The 26,466-nt window shown below is 40.2% G+C and overlaps 1 protein-coding gene across 3 annotated transcripts in view; it reads left to right on the forward strand.

Moving 5' to 3' along the window:
* The window catches only part of ZFYVE28 (zinc finger FYVE-type containing 28), a 529,419-nt gene that overhangs the window by 236,035 nt on the left and 266,918 nt on the right, over positions 1-26,466 (forward strand). The window lies entirely within an intron of this gene.

A 26,466-nucleotide genomic window follows, 5' to 3' on the forward strand; every position in this document is an offset into this window, starting at 1 on the left:
CCCCCTACAAAAGCCTCTTGTCATGTTAATCTTCTCTCCTCTGCTGTGACATTTATTCTTCTGCACTAATTATACAATAACTGTGTAGCATGTTGTAGGGCCACTGTTCTAAATTCTATGGAATGTTCTCCACCCTTTCTGGGTACTGGAGATTTAAATCTACAATTTTCAAACATAAATTGCAAGAAAAAAAGGCAAAATAAATCATTGTTTTCCTCACATAGCTAAATATTGTATGTGGACTTCTCATTTCAGTTTAATGTCCCATTAAGGGAACAGGCGAGTCTGGTGCTGCATTTCCCGGTTACAGCAGGGGTCACACATGGCTGATATTGTGGTGCAATCTGACCACAAGCAGATACAATAAACCTAGTGTTAGGGACACCGTATGAAATGCTGCACCTTTACTCACCTGTCTTTTACATGACACACAGCTCTCTGAAACCTTACGGTTGTGTTGGTTACAGCTAATTTGTGATCAGAGGCTACTTAGCGTTGTGCCTGCCCTGCGTGTTACCTGCCCTGATAATGCAGCAAGCTTAGTAACTAGCTCCTGCTCCTTAAAGTTCCCAGAGCAGTAGCTCAGGCTCCATATTGTAAGGCACGAGAGAAACCCTCAAACAACTTCCAGACATGCCACTGACAACACTGCCTCTGTGTGCCTACCGCTCTGCTTCTTTACCGCGGTACACACACAGAAGCCGTGTTGTCAGTGGCATGTCTAGAAGTTGTTTGAGGGTTTCTCTCGTGCCTTCAATTATGGAGCCCTGAGTAACTGCACTGGGATCTTTAATGGACCGCAAACAACTAAAGCAGATATTTACCCCCAGGCCTGCAGCTGATACCACTGACAACTGAAGCGTGAGCGCAGCTTTTTAAATTTTAACCGGATTTATTCGGTAGAGGAGGGCTAGCCTATATGTGCCCCCTCCTGTACATCATAGGTGACGTCATAGGGGGCAGGGTTATATAACGCATACTCTTGCGATTTGAAAATCTCATGATAAAAAATTGCAATTAATCGCACAGGCCGAGTGTCTACTGTTAAACTGGAGAGTCCAGTAATCTGTACTGTATGCCCTGTATAATCTCTATAGAAATGTCCATTTTTAGATGCTACATTTCCTTCTTAATATGAGGAGAGTCCACGGCTTCATTCCTTATTTGTGTGAAATACTGAACCTGGCCACCAGGAGAAGGCAAAGACACCACAGCCAAAGGCTTAAATAAAGGAAAGCAAATATGTTTACTACTGCTACTACTAAGCATTCTACCACTGAGGAGTCTCCATCCCGTGATGTGCGCACCCTACATTCATCTCCTAATACACATGCAGCTTCCCGTATTCCTCCATCTGGATGGGCCCTTTTACCGCCAGACTTTACTGAACAGTTACAGACCTCAGTGTCTGCAGCCTTTAGTGCTTTACCTCGCACTGCTAAGCGCAAGCAAAAGGTTAAATATTGCTATCCTTCCCAGGGGTCATCTACTAGCTTATTGGATTTATCTGATACCAGATTATCCGATGATAAAGACGCCTCTGATACTTCACAGGATGCTCTTTCTGGGTCGGAAGCTGCTGCCTCTAAGCCTCCAGCTGCGGAGGAACCAGACTTTAGATTTAGGATTGAACACTTACGCTTTCTGCTAAAAGAAGTTCTGGCTACTTTAGAGGTTCCAGAACCTAAATTACCTGAGGAACCTTGTATTCCTAAATTAGATAAGGTCTACGAGGACAGGGTTTTACCAAAGACTTTCCCGGTTTGCGTAAAGATGGCGAACATTATTAAGAATGAATGGGAAAGACCCTTCTTCTTACTTTAAGAAATTGTTCCAGACTCTCAGTTGGAGTTGTGGGGTTCCGTCCCAAAAGTAGACGGTGCTATCTCCACGCTTGCTAAGCGCACTACAATCCCACTTGAGGATAGTTCGTCGTTTAAAGAGCCCATGGATAAGAAGCTGGAAACTCTATTAAGAAAATGTTTCAGCATATGGGATATTTGTTTCAACCAGCAGCGACTGTTGCTGCGGTTGCCGGAGCGGCTACCTACTGGTGCGACTCATTATCTGAGTTGATCAAGGTGGAGGGTCCCCTCGACACGATCCAGGAAAGAATTAGGGCCTTAAGGGTAGCTAATTCTTTTATTTGTGATGCAAATATGCAGATTATTCGCCTGAACGCCAAGGCTTCAGGTTTTTCTGTGCTAGCCCGTAGAGCTCTCTGGCTGAAATCTTGGTTTGCGGACATGACTTTGAAGTCAAGACTTCTTTCCCTCCCATTTAAGGGAAAGATTCTTTTGGTCCAGGCCTGGACTCTATCATATCAACGGTTACGGGAGGCAAAGGTGCCTTTTTACTGCAGCATAAGAAGGACAAACCTAAGGGACAAGGTCCTAATTTTCGTTCCTTTCATTCGGACAAATCCCAACGCCAGCAGCCCTCTAAAAAAACCGGAGCAGTCCAAAGGGACTTGGAAAACTCCTCAGTCCTGGAATAAATCCAAGCAGAATAAGAAGCCCGCCGAGTCAAAGTTGGCATGAAGGGGCGGCCCCCGATCCGGCTTTGGATCTGGTAGGGGGCAGACTGTCACACTTTTCAGAAGCTTGGTTTGGGGGACATGCAAGACCCGTGGGTACTGGAGGTCATTGCTCAGGGACACAGGATAGGTTTCAAGTCTCATCCTCCCAGCGGCAGATTCCTCTTATCAAACCTGTCCAGTTTATCAGATTCCAATCGGACAACATATCCTCAGTGGCTTACATCAACCATCGGGGGGGGGGGGGAGCTTCCTAGCAATGAGGGAAATATCTTAGATTCTGGAATGGGCGGAGGCCCACAACTGCTCGCTGTCAGCGATCCACATTCCGGGTGTGGACAACTGGGAAGCGGATTTCTTCAGCAGACAATCCTTTCATCCGGGGGAATGGTCTCTCCATCCCGATGTGTTTGTGGAGTTTTGCAACAGATGGGGAACGCCGGAAATAGATCTCGAGGACTCCTGGCTCAATTGCAAGCTACCCAGATATGGGTCGCAGTCCAGGAATCCTCAGGTGGAGCTAATAGATGCATTAGCAGTGCCTTGAAGGTTCAGTCTAATCTATATTTTCCCGCCATTACCACTTCTACCTCGTGTGGTGGCCCCCATCAGGCAGGAGCAAGCGTCAGTGATTCTAATTGCTCCATTGTGGCCTCGGAAGATGTGGTTCGTTGATCTGGTGGAATGTCCTCATCTCCTCCATGGAGGTTACCTTGTTGCAGGGATCTGCTGGTACAAGGTCCTTTTGTTCATCAAAATCTAGATTCTCTGAGGCTGACTGCGTGGAGAATTGAATGAACGCTTAGTCCTAGCCAAGAGAGTTTTCTTGCTGAGAGTTATTGATACTCCCCTTTTTTTAAAAAATTTTTTTTTTATTATTGAGGTTTAAATTAAAGGCATACAGAAAATTCACATCAGTTATTCCAGCTAGGTACAATATCCAATAAGCATAAAGAAACATTAAGATACAATACATATGAGTTATGCCTAAGAAAACCTAAACCTTCCAGGATACTTATGAGGTCACTCCTGGACCTCAGACTAGCATATAGTAAAAATTATAGGAAGGTTTTTTTTTTTTATTAAACGCATGGAAAATATTTTTTAGGCCCAACTAATAACCTAAGAGAGTAAGCAATATTAACGTGCCACCCTAGAAAAACAAGGTAAGCTATTGCATCATGACTCAGGGCAGACAAACTTCAATAAAACAAAGCAACATATCTATTCGGGATGTCTCAGACGCACATGGGTTACTAGTGGAAATTAAAATAAGCTTATTGCATGCTAGGCTGAAGTTAAGAGGGGGGGTGCGGTAGGAGACCAGCCGGTTGACATAGTAAAAATAATCTAATAACGCCTATTGACGAAGATAGAGCTAGTGGGGCTATTCTAGATTAGATACTGATATATAGAAGATTGTGATTAGACATGGGTTGAACTGTTAGTATAATATGCAACTGAGACTACTTCTGAATCTGTAAAGAATATTGTAGTGTACATTAGCTCAGGGTACAAATGTAGGAGTAATTCCTATTTCTTGAGCATGGGCCCTATATCCAGCAACAAGAAAATACTAAATTAAATATAACACCCATCTGTGTAGAGAGCACGCGTTGATACCCATCATTTATTTGCTAATATATACCAAGCTAATAAATTAAGGTGGGAAACACCGCCAAGGGCTTGTTTATATTTATATATATATTTGTTTATATATACAGGCGGTCACTAGACAGCAGTCGGGGTGCTACTTGGATGTTAAGATGGCCTCTCCTCAATATTCCCCACGGCTGCCTACACCGTGGAAGTATATGTCGATTTGCTCAATTTAGGCTGTTTCCTTAGGATTAGGGTTTTCCATTTTGTCTTCTCACAGTCGTAGCTGCAGCCAAAGCATAATTAGACAGCCCTGAGCAATTAAAATTATGAAATTTGTCAGCTTAGAACCGGACGGAGCTGTGGTGATACACGTCTGCTCAGATGCACGGCTGGCTCCGCCGTCCTTATTGACACTCTCATTCAAGCTCATAAGCCGGTCACTCACCGCATCTATCATAAGGTGGGGATGACCTACTTATTCTGGTGTGAAGAGCGTAGATTTCCCTGGCATAAGGTTAAGAATTTCCAGGATTCTTTCTTTTCTCCAGGATGGTCTGGAGAAGGGCGTTTCGGCTAGCTCTTTTAAGGGACAGATTTCGGCCCTATCTGTTTTACTGCACAAGAGGCTCGCTGAGCTTCCAGACGTCCAGTCTTTTGTTCAGCCTCTGACTAGAATCAGACCTGTGTTTCGATCTAGCGCTCCTCCTTGGAGTTGAAATCTTGTTCTTAAAGTTTTCTGCAGTGAAAAGAGGAAGACAGAAGCGTCACATGGCCCAATATTGTAGTAAATATTTTGATATGATGGAGATGTAATGGTTGCACTCACATGAGATAAGACACCCCTAGTGGTGTAGAAGGAGCGATCTGGGGTCAAAAGCAGTCACCCAGAAGACTGACCTCCGGTGGATGTGTGGTAATCTGTAAAGGATGATACAAAGCACAAGAGGGTGCCTATATGGCCTAGTATTGCTGGTGCAAAAAGGTGATGTAATAGTGAAGAAATGCACTCACATTTGGTGGAGCATCTCCTATGGTGCTACAGGGGCAAACTGGGATCTATATGGTCACCCAGTAGACGTATCACCGACATTCAGGAACTCTCAGTAGTCCAACAGCGGAAAACGATAGAGAACAAGCAGGCAGCAAGTGGTAAGTAACAAAACTTACTTTATTTAAAAGGTTAAAAGATAGCAACGCGTTTATCTCAAGGCAGGTGCTCCACCAAATGTGAGTGCATTTCTTCACTATTGCAAAAAGGTGATGTACCAGCAATACTAAGCCATATAGGCACCCTCTTGTGTCATCCTTTACAGATTACCACACATCCAACGGAGGTCAGTCTTCTGGGTGACTGCTTTTGACCCCAGATCGCTCCTTCTACACCACTAGAGGTGTCTTATCTCATGTGAGTGCAACCATTACATCTCCATCATATCAAAATATTTACTACAATATTGGGCCATGTGGCGCTTCTGTTTTCCTCTTTTCACTGCAGATTACTGATTCTGGGTCGCGACCTTGATCCTCTATAGACAGCTGCCTTGATTGTGCCTACTTATTTACCTACATTATTACCATCTACAAGTTACTCAAGGACTCTTTTCTTTTGTAGAATATATGCAATTTTTATTTATTATTTACCACTGTGTATATTGATATATTAGTGCTGCCATACTCATTGCCATATTTGTGCATGAATTATCATTGCACACATTAAGGGCGCCCCCTATTATTTTTCAGCATTCTTAAAGTTTTGCAGAGGGCTCCATTTGAGCCTATACACGGCCTTGACATTAAATTACTATCTTGGAAGGTTCTCTTTTTACTGGCTATTGCCTCGGCACGCAGAGTATCTGAGATGGCTGCCTTGCAATGTAAGCCCCCTTACCTAGTATTCCATGCTGATAAGGCTGCTGTTCGTATTGGGTTAGGTTTTCTTCCTAAGGTTGTTACTGATCGCAACATCAATCAGGAGATTGTTGTTCCTTCCTTGTGTCCGAGCCCTTCTTCGAAGGAGCGGTTACTTCATAATTTGGATATTGTTCGGGCCTTGAAGTTCTATCTTCAAGCCACTAAGGAGTTTAAACAGATGTCTTCTTTGTTTGTTGTCTATTCTGGAAAGGGTAAGGGGCAGAAAGCCTTGTCCACTTCCTTGTCTTTTTGGTTAAGGAGCATTATTTGCTTAGCATATGAAACAGCGGGACATAAGCCTCCTCAGAGGATTAAGGCTCATTCTACTAGAGCGGTGGCTTCCTCTTGGGCCTTCAAGAATGAGGCATCTATGAAGCAGATTTGTAAAGCGGCTATCTGGTCAAGTTTGACGATTTTGCTTCGGCTGAAGCATCTTTTGGGAGAAAGGTTTTGCAGACTGTGGTGCCCTCAGAATAGGGTCTGCCTCTCCTTTTACCCTCCCGTTTCATTCAGTGTCCTCTAGAGCTTGGGTATATATTTCCCACAAGTAAGGAATGAAGCCGTGGACTCTCCTCATATTAAGAAGGAAAACATAAATTATGCCTACCAGATAATTTCCTTTCCTTCTGTATGAGCAGAGTCCACGGCCCCCACGCGTTTTCTCCGTTGGGCGGACCTAAATTTTTTTTGTTTCTTCTGGCACCATTTATACCCTGATATTTCTCCTTGTTCCTTGTTTCCTCGGCAGAATGACTGGGGGATGAGGAGAGTGGGGGAGGTATTAAAGCCTTTGGCTGGGGTGTCTTTACCTCCTCCTGGTGGCCAGGTTCAGTATTTTCCACAAGTAAGGAATGAAATGAAGCCATGGACTCTCCTCGTAAAGAAGGAAAGGAAGTTATCTGGTAAGCATAATTTATGTTTTTAAAATGCTGCCTATGCCTCCTATATGAATGTGATATGGTGCTAAAAATGTGTCACTGCTCATGCATAATGCCCCTTTTGTTCTGCCAGTTTTCATACGTGTAATGGATTTAGGACTGTTCAGTTGTTACTGTATAAGAGTAAATTGGAATATAACCACTGTTCTGTGTGTGTTACTCTTAGTTTAAAGGGCACACTCATTAGATTAAAGGGACAGTATACACACATTTTCAAATATCTGCATGTAATAGACAGTACTATAAAGAATAAGATGCACAGATACTGATATAAACATCCAATATAAACTGTTTAAAAACTTACTTAGAAGCTCCTAGTTTAGCACTGTTGAAAAGGTTAGCTGGAACACCCACTGCAAGTGGTTCTATAGCAAAAAAGCAGACCCCCCCCCCCCCTCCTATGCATATGAAAAGACTCTTTGCACAAACAGGAGCAAGTGTTTTTTAATAATAAGCAAAACTATACTTTAAAAAAAAATAAAAAAAAATGTATAGGCTATATAAATAAATCATCTACAAAAACTTTATGCAAAGAAAAATCTAGTGTATAATGTCCCTTTAAGCATGTTGCTGGCAGTGAACAGGGAGATAAAATTGCTGCTTTGTGTGTATTATTAGTGGGCAGGGGGTAAAATGACTACTTTGTGTGTGTTACTAGTAGCCAAGGGGTAAAATCACTGCTTTGTATGTGTTACTAGTAGCCAAGGGGTAAAATCACTGCTTTGTGTGTGTGTGTTACTAGTAGCCAAGGGGTAAAATCACTGCTTTGTGTGTGTTACTAGTAGCCAAGGGGTAAAATCACTGCTTTGTATGAGTTACTAGTAGCCAAGGGGTAAAATCACTGCTTTGTATGTGTTACTAGTAGCCAAGGGGTAAAATCACTGCTTTGTGTGTGTTACTAGTAGCCAAGGGGTAAAATCACTGCTTTGTGTGTGTTACTAGTAGCCAAGGGGTAAAATCACTGCTTTGTGTGTGTTACTAGTAGCCAAGGGGTAAAATCACTGCTTTGTGTGTGTTACTAGTAGCCAAGGGGTAAAATCACTGCTTTGTGTGTGTTACTAGTAGCCAAGGGGTAAAATCACTGCTTTGTATGTGTTACTAGTAGCCAAGGGGTAAAATCACTGCTTTGTGCGTGTGTTACTAGTAGCCAAGGGGTAAAATCACTGCTTTTTGTGTGTGTTACTAGTAGCCAAGGGGTAAAATCACTGCTTTGTGTGTGTGTTACTAGTAGCCAAGGGGTAAAATCACTGCTTTGTGTGTGTTACTAGTAGCCAAGGGGTAAAATCACTGCTTTGTATGTGTTACTAGTAGCCAAGGGGTAAAATCACTGCTTTGTGTGTGTGTTACTAGTAGCCAAGGGGTAAAATCACTGCTTTGTGTGTGTTACTAGTAGCCAAGGGGTAAAATCACTGCTTTGTATGAGTTACTAGTAGCCAAGGGGTAAAATCACTGCTTGTATGTGTTACTAGTAGCCAAGGGGTAAAATCACTGCTTTGTGTGTGTTACTAGTAGCCAAGGGGTAAAATCACTGCTTTGTGTGTGTTACTAGTAGCCAAGGGGTAAAATCACTGCTTTGTATGAGTTACTAGTAGCCAAGGGGTAAAATCACTGCTTTGTGTGTGTTACTAGTAGCCAAGGGGTAAAATCACTGCTTTGTGTGTGTTACTAGTAGCCAAGGGGTAAAATCACTGCTTTGTGTGTGTTACTAGTAGCCAAGGGGTAAAATCACTGCTTTGTGTGTGTTACTAGTAGCCAAGGGGTAAAATCACTGCTTTGTGTGTGTTACTAGTAGCCAAGGGGTAAAATCACTGCTTTGTGTGTGTTACTAGTAGCCAAGGGGTAAAATCACTGCTTTGTGTGTGTTACTAGTAGCCACGGGGTAAAATCACTGCTTTGTGTGTGTTACTAGTAGCCACGGGGTAAAATCACTGCTTTGTATGTGTTACTAGTAGCCAAGGGGTAAAATCACTGCTTTGTGCGTGTGTTACTAGTAGCCAAGGGGTAAAATCACTGCTTTTTGTGTGTTACTAGTAGCCAAGGGGTAAAAGCACTGCTTTGTGTGTGCTGCTAGTGGCCAGGGGGTGAAAATATTGCTTTATGTGCATTACTAGGAATTTATATGACTAGACCTTGCGTAAAAGCCCTCATTGTACACTGGTTGTATTTATTTTGAGAATAGCTGGCAACCCTATCAGTAGTTGCAATGCTTGTGGCTATCACACAGGACGTTCCTATGTATTTTACCCCTTTTGGGCAGTAAACACGTAGTGATCTAGAGTCGGTAAAGTAAAAGTAGGTGCTGTGACAAATTAGAGCATGTCATTGTTGCATTAGCATGTACTTTTTTTTGTATAAATTATTGGGTATATTTAGATGCGTCCTGCTGTTTGTGTTTGCATTACTTTTTTGTAAAACCAATAAAAATAATAAACAGCACTATGCAACATTATAAACAAAAGGTCATCTAAGGCTGAGACAAGTTTACTATGAAATGGTACAAGTTTAAAGGGATGTTAACTCCTTTGATGTGCATGACGAGCTATAGCGCTTCATGCACATTGCAGCCTGCAGGCACATGTCAAACTCTTCATCACACAAGGAAGGATTGCCGTTAAAACGCGATTTTCAATTATCCCCCGCACTACAGGCCGGGGATATATTGGTGGAGCAAAATACATATTTCTGTAAATCGTTGTTCTAATAAGAAGTTCATAGGTAAGGTCCAAAGGTCACAGTAAGCATAAGCAGAGGATGGCAGGCGATAAATAATGCTGTACTTGTCTAGTTAACCCTAATAAAGGCGGTAAGAAAAAGAATTGCTTCCAGAGAACAGTCTTTATAATATGCAAGGTGAGCAATTGTGCATCAAGTTATGGTTTTCTGGGCAAAAGCTGTGACTTACTTGCTGAAGCTAAATACTATGGCTCAGGCATTTCAGTTGCATATGCTGGTTGGAAAGGAACTTGATGCACTCGTATCTCAAATAACAGGAGGTAGACTACATTTCTGCACACAGACTTTTGGAGATCAGCCTTTTTCTATTTCAGCATGGCCTTAAAATGTTTTGTGGTTTGTAGTCTTTACAGGCTTACAGTTTAGATTTAATTTTGATACATTTTTAGTCCAAGAACCCATTTGTAAGTCACAGCTCAGAGCCGTCGCTAGAACTCAAAGGGTTAATAAAAGTGTTTACTGTTGCTTTAACTGGTGATATATACTATACCCTTTTCTTTCATATGATGGTGAGAGTCCACAAATCATCACACATCGGATATACAGTCATGGCCGAAAATATTGGCACCCCTGCATTTCTGTCAGATAATGCACCACTTAGCCCAGAAAATTGTTGCAATTACAAATGTTTCGGCATTCTCATGTTTATTTCTTTTGTTTGTATTGGTATGACACAAAAAAAGTGGAGAAAGAAAAAGCCAAATCTGACACATTCCACGCAAAACTCCAAAAATGGACTGGACAAAATTATTGGCACCCTCAATTTAACCCCTTAATGACAACTGACGTACCAGGTACGTTATGCAAAAACTAACAGTTAATGACAATAGACGTACCTGGTACGTCAGTTGTCTAACAGAGTGCTGGAAGCGATCGCAATCGCTTCCAGCAGCTCTGAGGGTATTGTAGTGATGCCTTGATATGGAGGCATCCTGCAATACCCCTTTACAAGCCTCCAATGCAGAGAGAGCCACTCTGTGGCCCTCTCTGCACCGGTAGCGATGGTGCCGTTGTCCGGGTGGGAGCGCGCGTGCGTGCACGAGGGGGGTGCGCATGCACGCGCGCATTAGCCACGCTGACACCAATGAAGGCAGAAAGGGAGAATAAAGTAAAAAAAAAAAAGAAATTAAATATAAAAGGATCTGGGAGGGGAGGGGGTGGGGGTATTGTGGGGGGCTGCTACACTACAGAAAGAGTTTTAAAGTTAAAAATAAATCAAAACTTTGGTTTTTGGGGTCAAACTGGGTACTGGCAGACAGCTGCCAGTACCCAAGATGGCGGTAATTCGGTAGGGGAGAGGGTTAGAGAGCTGGAGGGGGGGATCAGGGAGGTTGGGGCTAAGGCAGGGGTCCATCAAAGCTAAAATATTTTATTATTTTTATTTAAAAAAAAAACAAAAAAACTTTTATTTAGTACTGGCAGACTTTATGCCAGTACTTAAGATGGCGGGAACAATTGTGGGGTGGGGGAGGGAAGAGAGCTGTTTGGGAGTGATCAGGGGGTGGGATGTGTCAGGTGGGAGGCTGATCTCTAAAATTAACCCTGCAAGCTACCTAATTTAACCCCTTCACTGCTGGGCATAACTCACGTGTGGTGCGCAGCAGCATTTAGCGGCCTTCTAATTACCAAAAAGCAACGCCAAAGACATATAAGTCTGCTATTTCTGAACAAAGGGGATCCCAGAGAAGCTTTTACAACAATTTCTGCCATAATAGCACAAGCTGTTTGTAAATAATTTCAGTGAGAAACCTAAAATTGTGAAAAATGTTAAGTTTTTTATTTCCTCGCATTTGGCGGTGAAATGGCGGCATAAAATATACCAAAATGGGCCTAGATCAATACTTGGGGTTGTCTACTACACTACACTAAAGCTAAAATTAACCCTACAAGCTCCCTAATTAACCCCTTCACTCCTGGGCATAAAACACGTGTGGTGCGCAGCTGCATTTAGCGGCCTTCTAATTACCAAAAAGCAACCCCAAAGCCATATAAGTCTGTTATTTCTGAAAAAAGGGGATCCCAGAGAAGCATTTACAACCATTTGTGCCATAATTGCAGAAGCTGTTTGTAAATAATTTCAGTGGGAAACCTAAAGTTTGTGAAAAAGTTAACCTTTTTTTTTTTTATCGCATTTGGCGGTGAAATGGTGGCATGAAATATACCAAAATGGGCCTAGATAAATACTTTGGGTTGTCTTCTAAAAAAAAATATATACATGTCAAGGAATATTCAGGGATTCCTGACAGATATCAGGGTTCCAATGTAACTAGCGCTAATTTTGAAAAAAAGTGGTTTGGAAATAGCAAAGTGCTACTTGTATTTATTGCCCTATAAATTGCAAAAAAAGCAAAGAACGTGTAAACATTGGGTATTTCTAAACTCAGGACAAAATGTAGAAACTATTTAGCATGGGTGTTTTTTGGTGATTGTAGATGTGTAACTTATTTTGGGGGTCAAAGTTAGAAAAAGTGTGTGTTTTTCCATTTTTTCCTCATATTTGATAAAAAATTTTTTTTAGTAAATTATAAGATATGATGAAAATAATTGTATCTTTAGAAAGTCCATTTAATGTCGAGAAAAACGGTATATAATATGTGTGGGTACAGTAAATGAGTAAGAGGAAAATTACAGCTAAACACAAACACCACAGAAATGTAAAAATAGCCATTGTCATTAAGGGTAAGAAAATTGAAAAATGGTCCGGTCATTAAGGGGTTAATATTTGGTAGCACACCCCTTGGAAAAAGTAACTGAAATCAATTGCTTCCTGTAACCATCAATGAGTTTCTTACACCTTTCTACTGGAATATTGGACCACTTTTTTCTCGCCAAGTGCTCCAGGTCTCTCAGATTGGAAGGGTTCCTTTTCCCAACTGCTGTTTTGAGATCTCTCTACAGGTGCTCTATGGGATTGAGATCTGGACTCATTGCTGGCCAGTTCAGTACTCTCCAGTGCTTTCTCTTAAACCATTTCTGGGTGCTTTTTGATGTGTGCTTTGGGTCATTGTCCTGCTGTAAGACCCATAACCTCTGACGGAGACCCAACTTTCTGACACTAGGCCCTATATTGCACCACAGAATTATTTGGTAGTCTTCAGATTTCATAATGACATGCACACAGTCAAGACATCCAGTGCCTGAAGCAGCAAAGCAACTCCAAAACATCAGTGAACCTTTGATCATTTTTTCTCTTTCATCCACAATGTTGCGCACAGTGGACAAAGGAACATTAAGATCTCTGGAGATGGACTTGTAACCTTGAGATTGTCCATGCTTTTCCACAATTTTTGTTCTCAAATCCTCAGACAATTCTTTGCTGCTCTTTCTCTTATCCATGCTCAGAGACACACAACAGAAAGGTTGAGTCAATTTGTAACCATTTTAACTGGTTGCCGGTGGGATTTCAGTATTGTCAGCACCTGTTAATTGATACAGGTGAGTTTAATTACAAATTACAGAAGCATAACAAACTTGGAATGTTATTATTTCTTACAATTTTTAGAAGGTGATAATAATTTTGTACGGTCCATTTTTGGAGTTTTGCGTGGAATGTGTTTTTTTTTCCTCTACTTTTTTGTGTCATAACAATACAAACAAAAGAAATACACATGAGAGTGCCTAAACATTTGTAATTTCAACAATTTTCTGGGCGAAGTGGTGCATTATCTGACAGAAATGCTGGTGCGCCAATATTTTTGGCCATGACTGTATTTCCTGTTCACTAGGAGTAAAAACTCCTACATTGCAGAGCATTGTTTCACCCCATCTCCCAGGAATTCCCTGAATACTACCAGTTATCATTTTTCCCTCCAGCATGGAGTAGGTGAAACTCTGACACATTTCACATCATTGATAGGGGTTCTTTAACCAATCGGAGACCCATTTTACCCCTTTAAAAGAGTCTTCTGGACAGAGAGAGAAATCACAACCCCCTCCAGGTGGAATGCAGGTTTATCTGCCAATCATCTGGTCTACAGTGTGCTGTTCCTTCAACATCCTTAGAACTGTGCTTGGTTTGTCCTACTACTGAATGCAGTTTGCAGCTGCCATCATGCAAGGTAGAGGAAGGAGCTGCAGATAAGTAAGAATTGTATTGTTCACAGCTTTCTGGCTACTCCTTGAACACCTACACATAGTGTTTTCATGGCCTTGAGTTATTACAATAATTAAGGCACTTTACCAAGTTGTGGGGCACTTTGAGAAAAACAGATACCTTCTCTTTAAGAGATTGCATTACTGACAGTGGCATGCACAGCTTTACGCACTGTCATCCACACTGCCTGCTTATTTAGTTTAGCTCTTTTCTGAGATTAATTTTGTCAAAATACCCTTAAAGTGACAGTCTACACCAACATTTTTTTTATTTAAAAAGATAGATAATCCCTTTATTACCCATTCCCTGTTTTTGCATAACCAACACAGTTATATTAATATACTTTTTACCTCTGTGATTAACTTGTATCTAAGCCTTTGCAGACAACCTCCTTATCTAAGTGCCTTTGACAGACATGCAGTGTAGTCAATCAGAGAAGACTCCCAAATAACTTCACGGGAGTGAGCACAATGTTATCTATATGACACATGTGAACTAGCACAGTCTAACTGTGAAAAACTTTCAAAATGCTCTGAGCTAAGAGGCGGTTTTCAACTGTTTAGAAATCAGTTTGAGCCTAGCTAGGCTTAGCTTTTCAAAAACACCACCAAGGGAACAAAGCAAATTTGATGATAAAATTAAATTGGAAAGTTGTTTAAAATTGCATGCCCTATCTGAATCATGAAAGTTTAGTTTTGACTAGACTGTCCCTTTAAGTTCTTTGCAAAAAAGGGCAGTAAGTTGTTACAGGAAGGCATGCATGTTTGCTTTACTATGGATCCATCTAGTGTAAATCAGGTCTCTGGACCATCAACCATGTGTTTGATGGCTGATCCTCTTTTATATATGCTTATATTTCAAAGATGTGCCTTTGTGTGCCTTTTTTAAGCTATGTGATTCATATTACCTATCCTAGACAAGGGTGCCTGTATCACATTTATTTCAGGACAGCCAAATAATTAACTGAGCTATGTCCTAAATATATAATAGATATACATTCTGCTATGGCTGGACTGATGGCTACTGTGCCTTCCCCTGCTAAGTGCAGATGTGTGTTGTCCTCAAATAAATTCTCCCCTGGGTTTCCAATATACAGTCACTTGTCTATTTTCTCAAAACATACGACGGAGATAGGGATGTTCTTCTGCTGGAGTCATTTAATGAGTCTCAGGAGGCACCCTGGAAAGAGTGATTGAGGATTTGTCCTTAAATTATTTTATTTTTTTACAGCTAGACAGTAATAGTTCATGTGTGCCATATAGATAACATTGTGCTCACTTTCCTAGAGTTACCTAGGAGTCTACACTGATTGGCTAAAATGCAAGTCCGTCAAAAGAACTGAAATAAGGGGGAATTCTGCAGAGGCTTAGATACAGGGTAATCACAGAGGTAAAAAGTATATTAATATAACTGTTGATTATGCAAAACTGGGGAATGGGTAATAAAGGGATTATCTATCTTTTTAAACAATAACAATTCTGGAGTAGACTGTACCTTTAAGGCTGTGTTTCCTTTTCTAGCCTCAAAATCTGGAAGTCTGGTCCCTTAAAAGGATATGAAACCCAACATTTTTCTTTCATGATTCAAATAGAGCATGCAATTTTAAACAACTTTCTTATTTATTTCTATTATCTTTGTATGTTTCCTTGGTATCTTTTGTTGAAAAGCAGGTACTTATGCTTAGGAGCCGGCACATTTCTGGAACACTATATGGCAGCAGTTTTGCAAGAATATTATTCATTTGCAAGAGCACTAGATGGCAACACTATTTCCTGCCATGTAGTTTTCCAGATGCCTACCTAGATGTCTCTTCAAAACAGAATATCATGGGAACGAAGCAAATTTGATAATAGAAGAAAATTGGAAACTTTTTTAACATGGTTTGTTCTGCCTGAATCACAAAGGAAAATTTGGGGTTTTCATATTCCTTTTAAGTGGTCTGAGATATCTCCACTGTATCCAGGTGGTTCACTATTTCCTTAGAGGATTGCGCCGCCTTCAAAGACCCAATAGACCAGAAGCTTGAAGGTTTCCATAGGTGCGCATTTCAGCTATTGGGTTATTTTTTCCACCCCTTTGTCAGCATGATGTATATGGTGGCAGCCATCTCTGTTTGCTTTGATAACCTTACTGAGGTTGCATGGCACAGGATCCTTAGGAAGAAATTTAGGATTGAGTGATGCTAATTAAGGTTGCTATCTGCTTTATTAGTGATGCAACAGTAGAAATAGTTCACTCTAACGTCAAGAGTGCTACTATAGCTGTATTTGCTAGATGTGCTTCTTGGTCTGGGGTTATTGTCTCTAAAAACAGACTTTTATCTCTTCCCTATCAAACAGCCCTTATCTGGATGATATGATATATACATGGTTTCATTGTAAATGAGCTTTCTTGCCACAGGATAATAAATCCAAGTGCAAGGGCTAATCTGTGTGATACTTTCACTCTTTTCAACAGTCCAGATCTCAAAAAGTCTGTTTCTCTCCCTTTGCTCAAGCTGCAGAATCCTCCAAGATGTCATTGAGACTCCTTCTTATCTAAGACCAAGCAGGGCAAAAAGTTCACGTCCCTTTCCTGTGGGAGGCAGATTGTGTATTTTTCAGGTTTGGGCATTCTCCATTTTAGATTTCTGGGTCCTAGGACTAATATTGCACAGCTACAGAATCCATTTAGCTTCAAACTTCTCTGAGAAAGATTTCTTCTACTTTGTGGGTCTTGAACCTCTTGTATGGTGAGTCTAGATGGGAAAGGGTTTATTTATCCAATTCCCTTGGACAACAGGGTTTAGAGATTTTACTCAAAGATGTTTGTGGTTTTGTCAAAAGAGGGAACATTTAATTTCTTTCAATATCTGAAGTCCATAAGCAAATTCCTGAAGGTTCTGACCTTCAAAATTTACACTTAACATACTAATCTCCCTCTACCAAAGGAAAGTCAGGTCAGTCCTCCTTTACAGATTTTTTGTTGTTAAATTAATCATGAGATTGTTGGCCTTATTTGTGTCCAAGAATTTACAGCCTGATATTGTGCTTACATTTTATGTGAAAGCTACAAAATCTTTTAGAATTTCTTTCTGCCCTCTTTGTTCACTTTTCTGTACGCCGCAAGGGTCACAAGGCTACAGATAATTCCTTATCAGCCTGTCTTAACATTACATTAAACACATTTTGCATTTGTTTAATAATTGTGCTTGTCCCACGCTCCCTAGAGAGGCTAAAGCAGTTTCTGCTTTTTGGCCCTTTTAGGGAGCATGGGACAATTTTATACAACAAATAGAGCTGTTAAAGTCCATCAAGCTTTTATGAGAATGGCCTATTTGGTGGTAGGAATGTGCCCTCCTGAGTGCATTACTGTTCATTAAATTAGTATTGGCTATCTTTCAGACTGATGCTTCTCTTGGCCAGATTTGTTAACTATCTGCTTTGTCATTCGCATACTTTTTCTAAATCATCCCTTTTCAATGTTCTGATGAGGCGGCCATTGGTAGGAAAGTACTGCAGGCCATAGTGCCTGATTTATTTTCTTCCCTGCCTTAACTTCTTAGTTCCGCTTTATTCTAATGGTCTCATTGCTTGGGTATTAGACCCCACATGTATTAATTTATAGACTTTCACCATCCCATAAAAAAAAAGATAATTATTTAGTTATGATGGTGAGAGTCTCAGACCTTTCCCGTTAATTATTTTTGGCTGCCTGTTTTCCACTTGACTTGCCCGCTTTGGTCTTTTTCTTGTTCTAGCTTTTCTACTCTGCAATGTAGGGGTGTTTCATTGGAAAAGAGATTAAACTTCTTGAGCTATAAATCCAACAGCAAGGATCAGCACCACAGTTGGATACTAGTTCCCTACAAACTAGCAAAAGGAATATTGAAGTGAAAAAACAAGTACTGTGGGCGCCTTAAAGGGCAGGTAAAAAAATATATATGAGTTGATTATGTCCTAATACATATGAAAAAAATCTTTTAACAAATGATAGGTAATTGATCAAGAAAAAAAATGTTTTAACAAATGATAGGTAAATGATTAAGAAAAAAAAATCTTTTAACAAATGATAGGTAAATGATCAAGTAAAAAACAGCCAATTGAAATGAATGTTAAAATATAATTTAATTAGACTTTACTAAATGTATTAAAAGAGTTGTAAGCGAAATAATTCATACAATGAGATAAATATAAAAAGGCAAAAAGCTTGTTTATATAAAATACGTGATTCTCTGTAAGTGACCTATCTATGTAGAGAGAAGACCTCTAAAGACACTTCACAATACTTAGCCTCTGCTGCAGACAGGGTTAAGGAAGCAAAAAAGCAGTACTAATGAGAGAAAACGAATCCTGGTGATTTAAGCAAAATAACAATGAGCTGCAACAATGATGCTCAATTCAATTTCAAAGTTTTAGGATTGGTGTAAAACGGCAATCCTGCGCAGGTTATAGCCGTGGAGAAACAGTACCTTAATTTGTTCAGGAGTGCCAAGTGTTTTTGTAATCCAGTGTAGCGGTTATACGGCCAGCATGAAACAGCTCTGGGAACCCTCTGTGTGTGATGTGTCTTGATCATTTACCTATCATTTGTTAAAAGATTTTTTTCATATGTATTAGGACATAATCAACTCATATATTTTTTTGACCTGCCCTTTAAGGCGCCCACAGTACTTGTTTTTTCACTTCAATGTAGGGGTGTTTTGCCTCCTCCTGATGGAAGGAAATATGCATATCCCACGTGTTATGATTCATGGACTCTCACCATCATGAAAAATATACATTTATAAGGAAAGCCTAAATTATGGTTTTGTTTTAATTACTTTACAGGGAGTGCAGAATTATTAGGCAAGTTGTATTTTTGAGGATTAATTTTATTATTGAACAACAACCATGTTCTCAATGAACCCAAAAAACTCATTAATATCAAAGCTAAATAGTTTTGGAAGTAGTTTTTAGTTTGTTTTTAGTTATAGCTATTTTAGGGGGATATCTGTGTGTGCAGGTGACTATTACTGTGCATAATTATTAGGCAACTTAACAAAAAACAAATATATACCCATTTCAATTATTTATTTTTACCAGTGAAACCAATATAACATCTCAACATTCACAAATATACATTTCTGACATTCAAAAACAAAACAAAAACAAATCAGTGACCAATATAGCCACCTTTCTTTGCAAGGACACTCAAAAGCCTGCCATCCATGGATTCTGTCAGTGTTTTGATCTGTTCACCATCAACATTGCGTGCAGCAGCAACCACAGCCTCCCAGATACTGTTCAGAGAGGTGTACTGTTTTCCCTCCTTGTAAATCTCACATTTGATGATGGACCACAGGTTCTCAATGGGGTTCAGATCAGGTGAACAAGGAGGCCATGTCATTAGATTTTCTTCTTTTATACCCTTTCTTGCCAGCCACGCTGTGGAGTACTTGGACGCGTGTGATGGAGCATTGTCCTGCATGAAAATCATGTTTTTCTTGAAGGATGCAGACTTCTTCCTGTACCACTGCTTGAAGAAGGTGTCTTCCAGAAACTGGCAGTAGGACTGGGAGTTGAGCTTGACTCCATCCTCAACCCGAAAAGGCCCCACAAGCTCATCTTTGATGATACCAGCCCAAACCAGTACTCCACCTCCACCTTGCTGGCGTCTGAGTCGGACTGGAGCTCTCTGCCCTTTACCAATCCAGCCACGGGCCCATCCATCTGGCCCATCAAGACTCACTCTCATTTCATCAGTCCATAAAACCTTAGAAAAATCAGTCTTGAGATATTTTTTGGCCCAGTCTTGACGTTTCAGCTTGTGTGTCTTGTTCAGTGGTGGTCTTCTTTCAGCCTTTCTTACCTTGGCCATGTCTCTGAGTATTGCACACCTTGTGCTTTTGGGCACTCCAGTGATGTTGCATCTCTGAAATATGGCCAAACTGGTGGCAAGTGGCATCTTGGCAGCTGCACGCTTGACTTTTCTCAGTTCATGGGCAGTTATTTTGCGCCTTGGTTTTTCCACACGCTTCTTGCGACCCTGTTGACTATTTTGAATGAAACGCTTGATTGTTCAATGATCACGCTTCAGAAGCTTTGCCATTTTAAGAGTGCTGCATCCCTCTGCAAGATATCTCACTATTTTTGACTTTTCTGAGCCTGTCAAGTCCTTCTTTTGACCCATTTTGCCAAAGGAAAGGAAGTTGCCTAATAATTATGCACACCTGATATAGGGTGTTGATGTCATTAGACCACACCCCTTCTCATTACAGAGGTGCACATCACCTAATATGCTTAATTGGTAGTAGGCTTTCGAGCCTATACAGCTTGGAGTAAGACAACATGCATAAAGAGGATGATGTGGTCAAAATACTAATTTGCCTAATAATCCTGCACTCCCTGTAATGTCCCTCCTCCACTTGTGGTGTGGACAACAAAAAAGTATTTAAATTTCCTTGTGTAGGCAGAATATGAACAGTAGATTAGCAGTAGATTAACAAAGGCTGAAAGTACGAAGCACAAGGAGACAAAGGGGATCGTGTAGTGTTTGGTAAAGAATTTTGAGGGTGAATAGGCCACCTGAGGCCATCCATTATTATAAAAGCAAAGACATGAGATATTCTTTGTGCTTCGTGTCTCCCTACATTGATTCTAAGACTCCTTGTTTTTTGATTGACATGCCTGGCTGACATATGTATTTAGTACTTGTCCCTGTGATTTGTAATGCGTGCTAATTACATGCAAAAATCTTTTACTCTGAAACCCAGTAACTAAGATTAACATTGGATTTATGAGCTGGATAATTCACTGCCGCTTTACATACAGGGGTGTACTGTGTCCTACAAACTGCAGCAATCTGCCTTTCTGTCTGCAAACCCTGCAATGCTAATAAATCTCCCGCAAACGCTGAAGAGCTGAGATACAGTGGATGGCTCTCGCTCAGTATTCCTATAATTTGCATCTCTCAGGGCGACACATGATAAATCTTTGTTACCCAATAAATACAGGAAATGGGAAACAAAAATACAACTGGTGGATTTATTCTGCTAAAAACTCCTGCTGTTTAAATTTACAAGGGAAGTTGGTTATTTGAAAATTTTATTCCTTGTACTAGTTGAATAATGATGTCAGTCAGCAATTGAATGCATTTATTTTTCAAGAGGCAGGCTGTACAGTGCTTGGATTGTTTGATTATTAATATATTATGTAGGTTGTATCTAAGGAATCATTATGTGTCTGTGCATGGTTTATTAACCACAATCTTCTGATTATAAGAATGGAGTATGCCCAGAGGCAGAACTTTTTTGCACTTTCTGCAATGAGATTGTTTTAGTGAAAATGTTCTGCAGCTCATTTTTAAATGAAATTTAAAAATTAGGCAGTTACACTTAAGCACACGTTTTAATTGCAATATGTTGATTAACTGGAGAATAAAGCAATTTTAAAAAGTTGTATAATGTAGTACAGTAGTTGAAAATTGAATTGCAAATTAGATGCAGCCAAAAAAAATGAATTGTCTAATATAGAAATCTACTGCATATGCAAACACTTTGCTCTGAATGCACTGTGATAAGGAAAATTTACACTGTGCAGCCAGAGCACAGCGCTGCTTGAAGAGAACAGCCTTATGTGGAGAAGTGCTGAAAAGTTCCTGTATGTGTCCTGTTCTTTCTGCAGAGATGATGCATTTTCTGTGATGACATCTCAGATCACTGTATGTTCTGCCTTGGGGGGAGTATGCAATGACCCTTTTTTGGAACTTTGTAGAGCTGTTGGGTAATTCTTCAATTTTGTTAATCTCTGCCCTTAACCCCTTAATGACCACAGCACTTTTCCATTTTCTGTCCGTTTGGGACCAAGGCTATTTTTACATTTCTGCGGTGTTTGTGTTTAGCTGTAATTTTCCCCTTACTCATTTAATGTACCCACACATATTATATACCGTTTTTCTCGCCATTAAATGGACTTTCAAAATATACCATTATTTTCATCATATCTTATAATTTACTATAAAAAAAATTATAAAATATGAGGAAAAAATGGAAAAAAACACACTTTTTCTAACTTTGACCCCCAAAATCTGTTATACATCTACAACCACCAAAAAAACATATGCTAAATAGTTTCTAAATTTTGTCCTGAGTTTAGAAATACCCAATGTTTACATGTTCTTTGCTTTTTTTGCAAGTTATAGGGCCATAAATACAAGTAGCACTTTGCTATTTCCAAACCACTTTTTTTTTCAGAATTAGCGATAGTTATATTGGGACACTGATATCTTTCAGGAATCCCTGAATATCCATTGACATGTATATATTTTTTTTTTAGAAGACATCCCAAAGTATTGATCTAGGCCCATTTTGGTATATTTCATGCCACCATTTCACCGCCAAATGCGATCAAATAAAAAAAATTGTTCACTTTTTCACAATTTTTTTCACAAACTTTAGGTTTCTCACTGAAATTATTTACAAAAAACTTATGCAATTATAGCATACATGGTTGTAAATGCTTCTCTGGGATCCCCTTTGTTCATAAATAGCAGACATATATGGCTTTGGTTTTGCTTTTTACTAATTAGAAGGCTGCTAAATGCGACTGCGCACCACACGTGTATTATGCTCAGCAGTGAAGGGGTTAATTAGGGAGCATGTAGGGAGCTTCTAGGGTTAATTTTAGCTTCAGTGTAGTGTAGTAGACAACCCCAAGTATTGATCTAGGCCCATTTTGGTATATTTCATGCCACCATTTCACCGCCAAATGCAATCAAATTAAAAAAAACGCAAAATTTTTCACAATTTTCGGTTTCTCACTAAAATTATTTACAAACAGCATGTGCAATTATGGCACAAATGGTTGTAAATGGTTCTCTGGGATCCCTGGGATCCCCTTTGTTCAGAAATAACAGACATATATGACTTTGGCGTTGCTTTTTGGTAATTAGAAGGCCGCTAAGTGCTGCTGCGCATCACACGTGTATTATGGCTAGCAGTGAAGGGGTTAATTAGGTAGTTTGTAGGGAGCTTGCAGGGTTAATTTTAGCTTTAGTGTAGAGATCAGACTCCCACCTGACACATCAGACCCCCTGATCCCTCCCAAACAGCTCCCTTCCCTCCCCCACCCCACAATTGTCCCCGCCATCTTAAGTACTGGCAGAAAGTCTGCCAGTACTAAAATAAAAGTGTTTTTTTTTAAAAAAAAATAAAAAAATACATTTTCAGCATATTTACATATGCTAGTTTGTAGGATCCCCCCTTAGCCCCCAACCTCCCTGATCCCCCCCAAAACAGCTCTCTAACCCCCCCCCTCTGCCTTATTGGGGGCCATCTTGGGTACTGGCAGCTGTCTGCCAGTACCCAGTTTGCAAGAAAAATGGGTTTTTTTTAATGATTATGTTATTTTTCTGTAGTGTAGCTTCCCCTCCCCCACCCCCTGATTAAGGTATTTTATATAGATTAACACTATTTTTTATTAACTTAAACTTAAATTAAACTTTTGATACAAACTTTTTTCTGTAGTGTAGCGGTTCCCACCCGCTTCCTCCCCGTGCACGCGCCCGCCCCCGCCCTCCCGTGCACGCGCGCGCGCCTGTGCGCGCCTCCGATCACCCCCGCCCACGATCCCGCCCCCCTACACATCATCAAGGCCACCGATGGCCGCCACCCGCCTCCCGAACCGGCTCCCACCCACCAACGAATTTAGCCGGTGATGTCCGGTGCAGAGAGGGCCACAGAGTGGCTCTCTCTGCACCGGATTGCTAAAAAAGGTTATTGCAGGATGCCTCGATATCGAGGCATCACTGCAATAACCGGAAAGCAACTGGAAGCGAGCAGGATCGCTTCCAGCTGCTTTCCAGACCAAGGACGTACGCCACACGTCCTCGGTCATTAAGTGTATTTTTTTTGAGGACGTGTGGCGTACGTCCTTGGTCGTTAAGGGGTTAAAGGGATAAGAAACCTAAACATTTTCATTTGTGATTCAGCCAGAGCATTTTACTTCTATGATCAAATTTGTACTTTTCCCCTTGTATTGTTTGTTGAAGAGATATCTAAGTAGGCATCTGGATTACTATATAGGAAATAGTGCTGCCATCTAGTGCTCTTGCAAATGGTTAACAGTCTTGCAAAACTGCTGCCATATAGTGATCCAGACAAGTGCACACTCCTGAGCTTAAAGGGACAGTCAAGTCCGAAAAAAACTTACATAATTTAAATAGGAAATGTAATTATAAACAACTTTCAAATTTACTTTTATCACCAATTTTACTTTGTTCTCTTTGCATTCTTAGTTTAAAGCTAAACCTAGGAGGTTTATATGCTAATTTCTTAGACCTTGAAGACTGCCTCTAATCTGAATGCATTTTGACCACTAGAGGGTATTAGTTCATGTATTTCATATAGATAACATTGAGCTCATGCACGTGAAGTGAGCACTGATTGGCTAAAATGCAAGTGTGTCAAAAGAACTGTAATAAGGGGGCAGTTTGCAGGGGCTTAGATACAAGGTAATCACAGAGGTAAAAAGTTTATTATTATAACAGTGTTGGTTATGCAAAACTGGGGAATGGGTAATAAAGGGATTCTCTTTCTTTTTAAACAACAAAAATTCTGGTGTTGACTGTCCCTTTAAGTCTGCTGTTGAACAAAAAATACAGATGGAACTGAGATAAGAGGTAAATTAGAACGTTGTTTAAAATTGAATGCTCTATCTGAATCATGAAAGAAAAAATTTGGTTTCATGTCCCTTTTAAATGTTATTTTATATGACTGACCGAGTGAATGTTTCAGTATACATATATTTAATACCCAAAAGGATTAAAGGGACATGAAGGGCAATAGTAAAGTTTCCTAATTAAGATGGAGCATGCCATTTTAAGAGACTTTTTCAGTTTATTTCTGTTATCAAATTTACTTCATTCTTTGCCATCCTTTGTGGAAAACATGCCTAGGTATGCTCAGGGGTCTAATAACAATTCTGGAGTAGGCTCCCTTTAATGACTATTTCTCAGGCTAAATGAATTTTGTGAATCTCTTAAAATTTTTGGTTGAAGAGTAGCAAAACTTGTGACATCTTTAGATAATATGTACAATGGATACTTGCTTCATATTTGTCATCAGTGTCATTAAAGTGTTGTATGTGCATGATCTTTCCCTAGTGACATTAAAACATAACAAGTGAATAACAATAAAGAGGCATATTTCTTCTATAAAGGTAAGCCGAGTCCACGGATTCATCCTTGTGGGATATTATCCTTCCCTACAGGAAGTGGCAAAGAGCACCACAGCAGAGATGTCTATATAGCTCCACCCCCAGTCATTCTCTTTGCCTACTCTAAGTACTTGGAAGGGTAAAGTGAAAGAGGTGATAAAATATTAGTTTTTAATTCTTCAATCAAGAGTTTGTTATTTTTAAATGGTACCGGTTTGTACTATTTACTCTCAGGCAGCAGATGGATGAAGACTGTTGCCTGGAGGATGATGATCTTAGCATTTGTAAATAAGGTCCATTTGCTGTTCCCACAGAGGCTGAGGAGTACAGGAAACTTCAGTGTGACGAACGGTTTTCATGCTATGCAGCAATGAGGTATGTTCAGTCATATTTTTTCTGGAGAGACTGTGTATTTCAGAAAGGCTGACATTATACCCAAGAAGAGGTTAAGGGTAAGCAGTAATCCTAGAGCTAAAAGAAGGGCATTACTTAGCTTGCTTATGGGGCCAATTACATATATGGTTGACACTGAATGTGAAATGTTTGTGAGCAAACGTTTTTTTGGATGGGAGTTCTTTAACGTTTTTGTGGGCAATAAACGTTTTGGGCAACTTTATTGGGGCACACATGGCTTTTCTTTAGGGTCTTGGAATCCATTTGGCTAGTTATAACCGCTCTGGTGCGGTTCTTTAGGCTCAGGAAACATCGAGTGAGATGGGCGGGGCCTATTTTCGTGCCTCAGATGCGCAGTTAGTTTGTCAGCAAGCAACAAGCTCTAACTCCTGAGGGCCCTGGTGTATGTTTTGGGCCAAATCGAAGCTTTTACCCCACACTGCCCTGAGGGCAGGTAGGGTCTTTTTCCGGATCTGGGCCTATTTTCGATCCGGTTTGGACATTAAGGGGTTAATTGTTAAAAACAATTTGTGGTGCAATCTTAACTACCTATAGTGGGTCTACATACAAAATTTTGAAAAATTTGGTGCATGTTTAGACTGTTTTGCAGAACGTGTATGCTTTTTTTTCTCTTAAAGGCGCAGTACCATTTTTTTAAGATTGTTATTTTTTTTCACTAAATAAAGTGTTTTCATGCTTGTTTGTAGTCATTACTAGCCTGTTCAACATGTCTGACATTGAGGAAAGTCAATGTTCAATATGTTTAGAAGCCGTTGTGGAACCTCCACTTAGAATGTGTCCCTCATGCACTGAAAGGTCAATAAATTGTAAAGAACATATTTTAGCTACTAAAAATATGTGACAGGAGGATTCTCAGTCAGAAGAGAATCAGGTTTTACCATCTAATTCTCCCCAAGTGTCTCAACCGTTAACGTCTGCACAAGCGACGCCAAGTACTTCTAGTGCGTCTAATTCTTTCACCCTGCAAGATATGGCCGCAGTTATGAATACTACCCTCACAGAGGTTTTATCTAAGCTGCCTGGGTTGCAGGGGAAGCGCAGTAGGTCTGGTGTGAGAACTAACGC

The sequence above is a fragment of the Bombina bombina genome, chromosome 2, assembly GCF_027579735.1.
Source record: "Bombina bombina isolate aBomBom1 chromosome 2, aBomBom1.pri, whole genome shotgun sequence".
In the NCBI taxonomy this organism is placed as follows: Eukaryota; Metazoa; Chordata; class Amphibia; order Anura; family Bombinatoridae; genus Bombina; species Bombina bombina.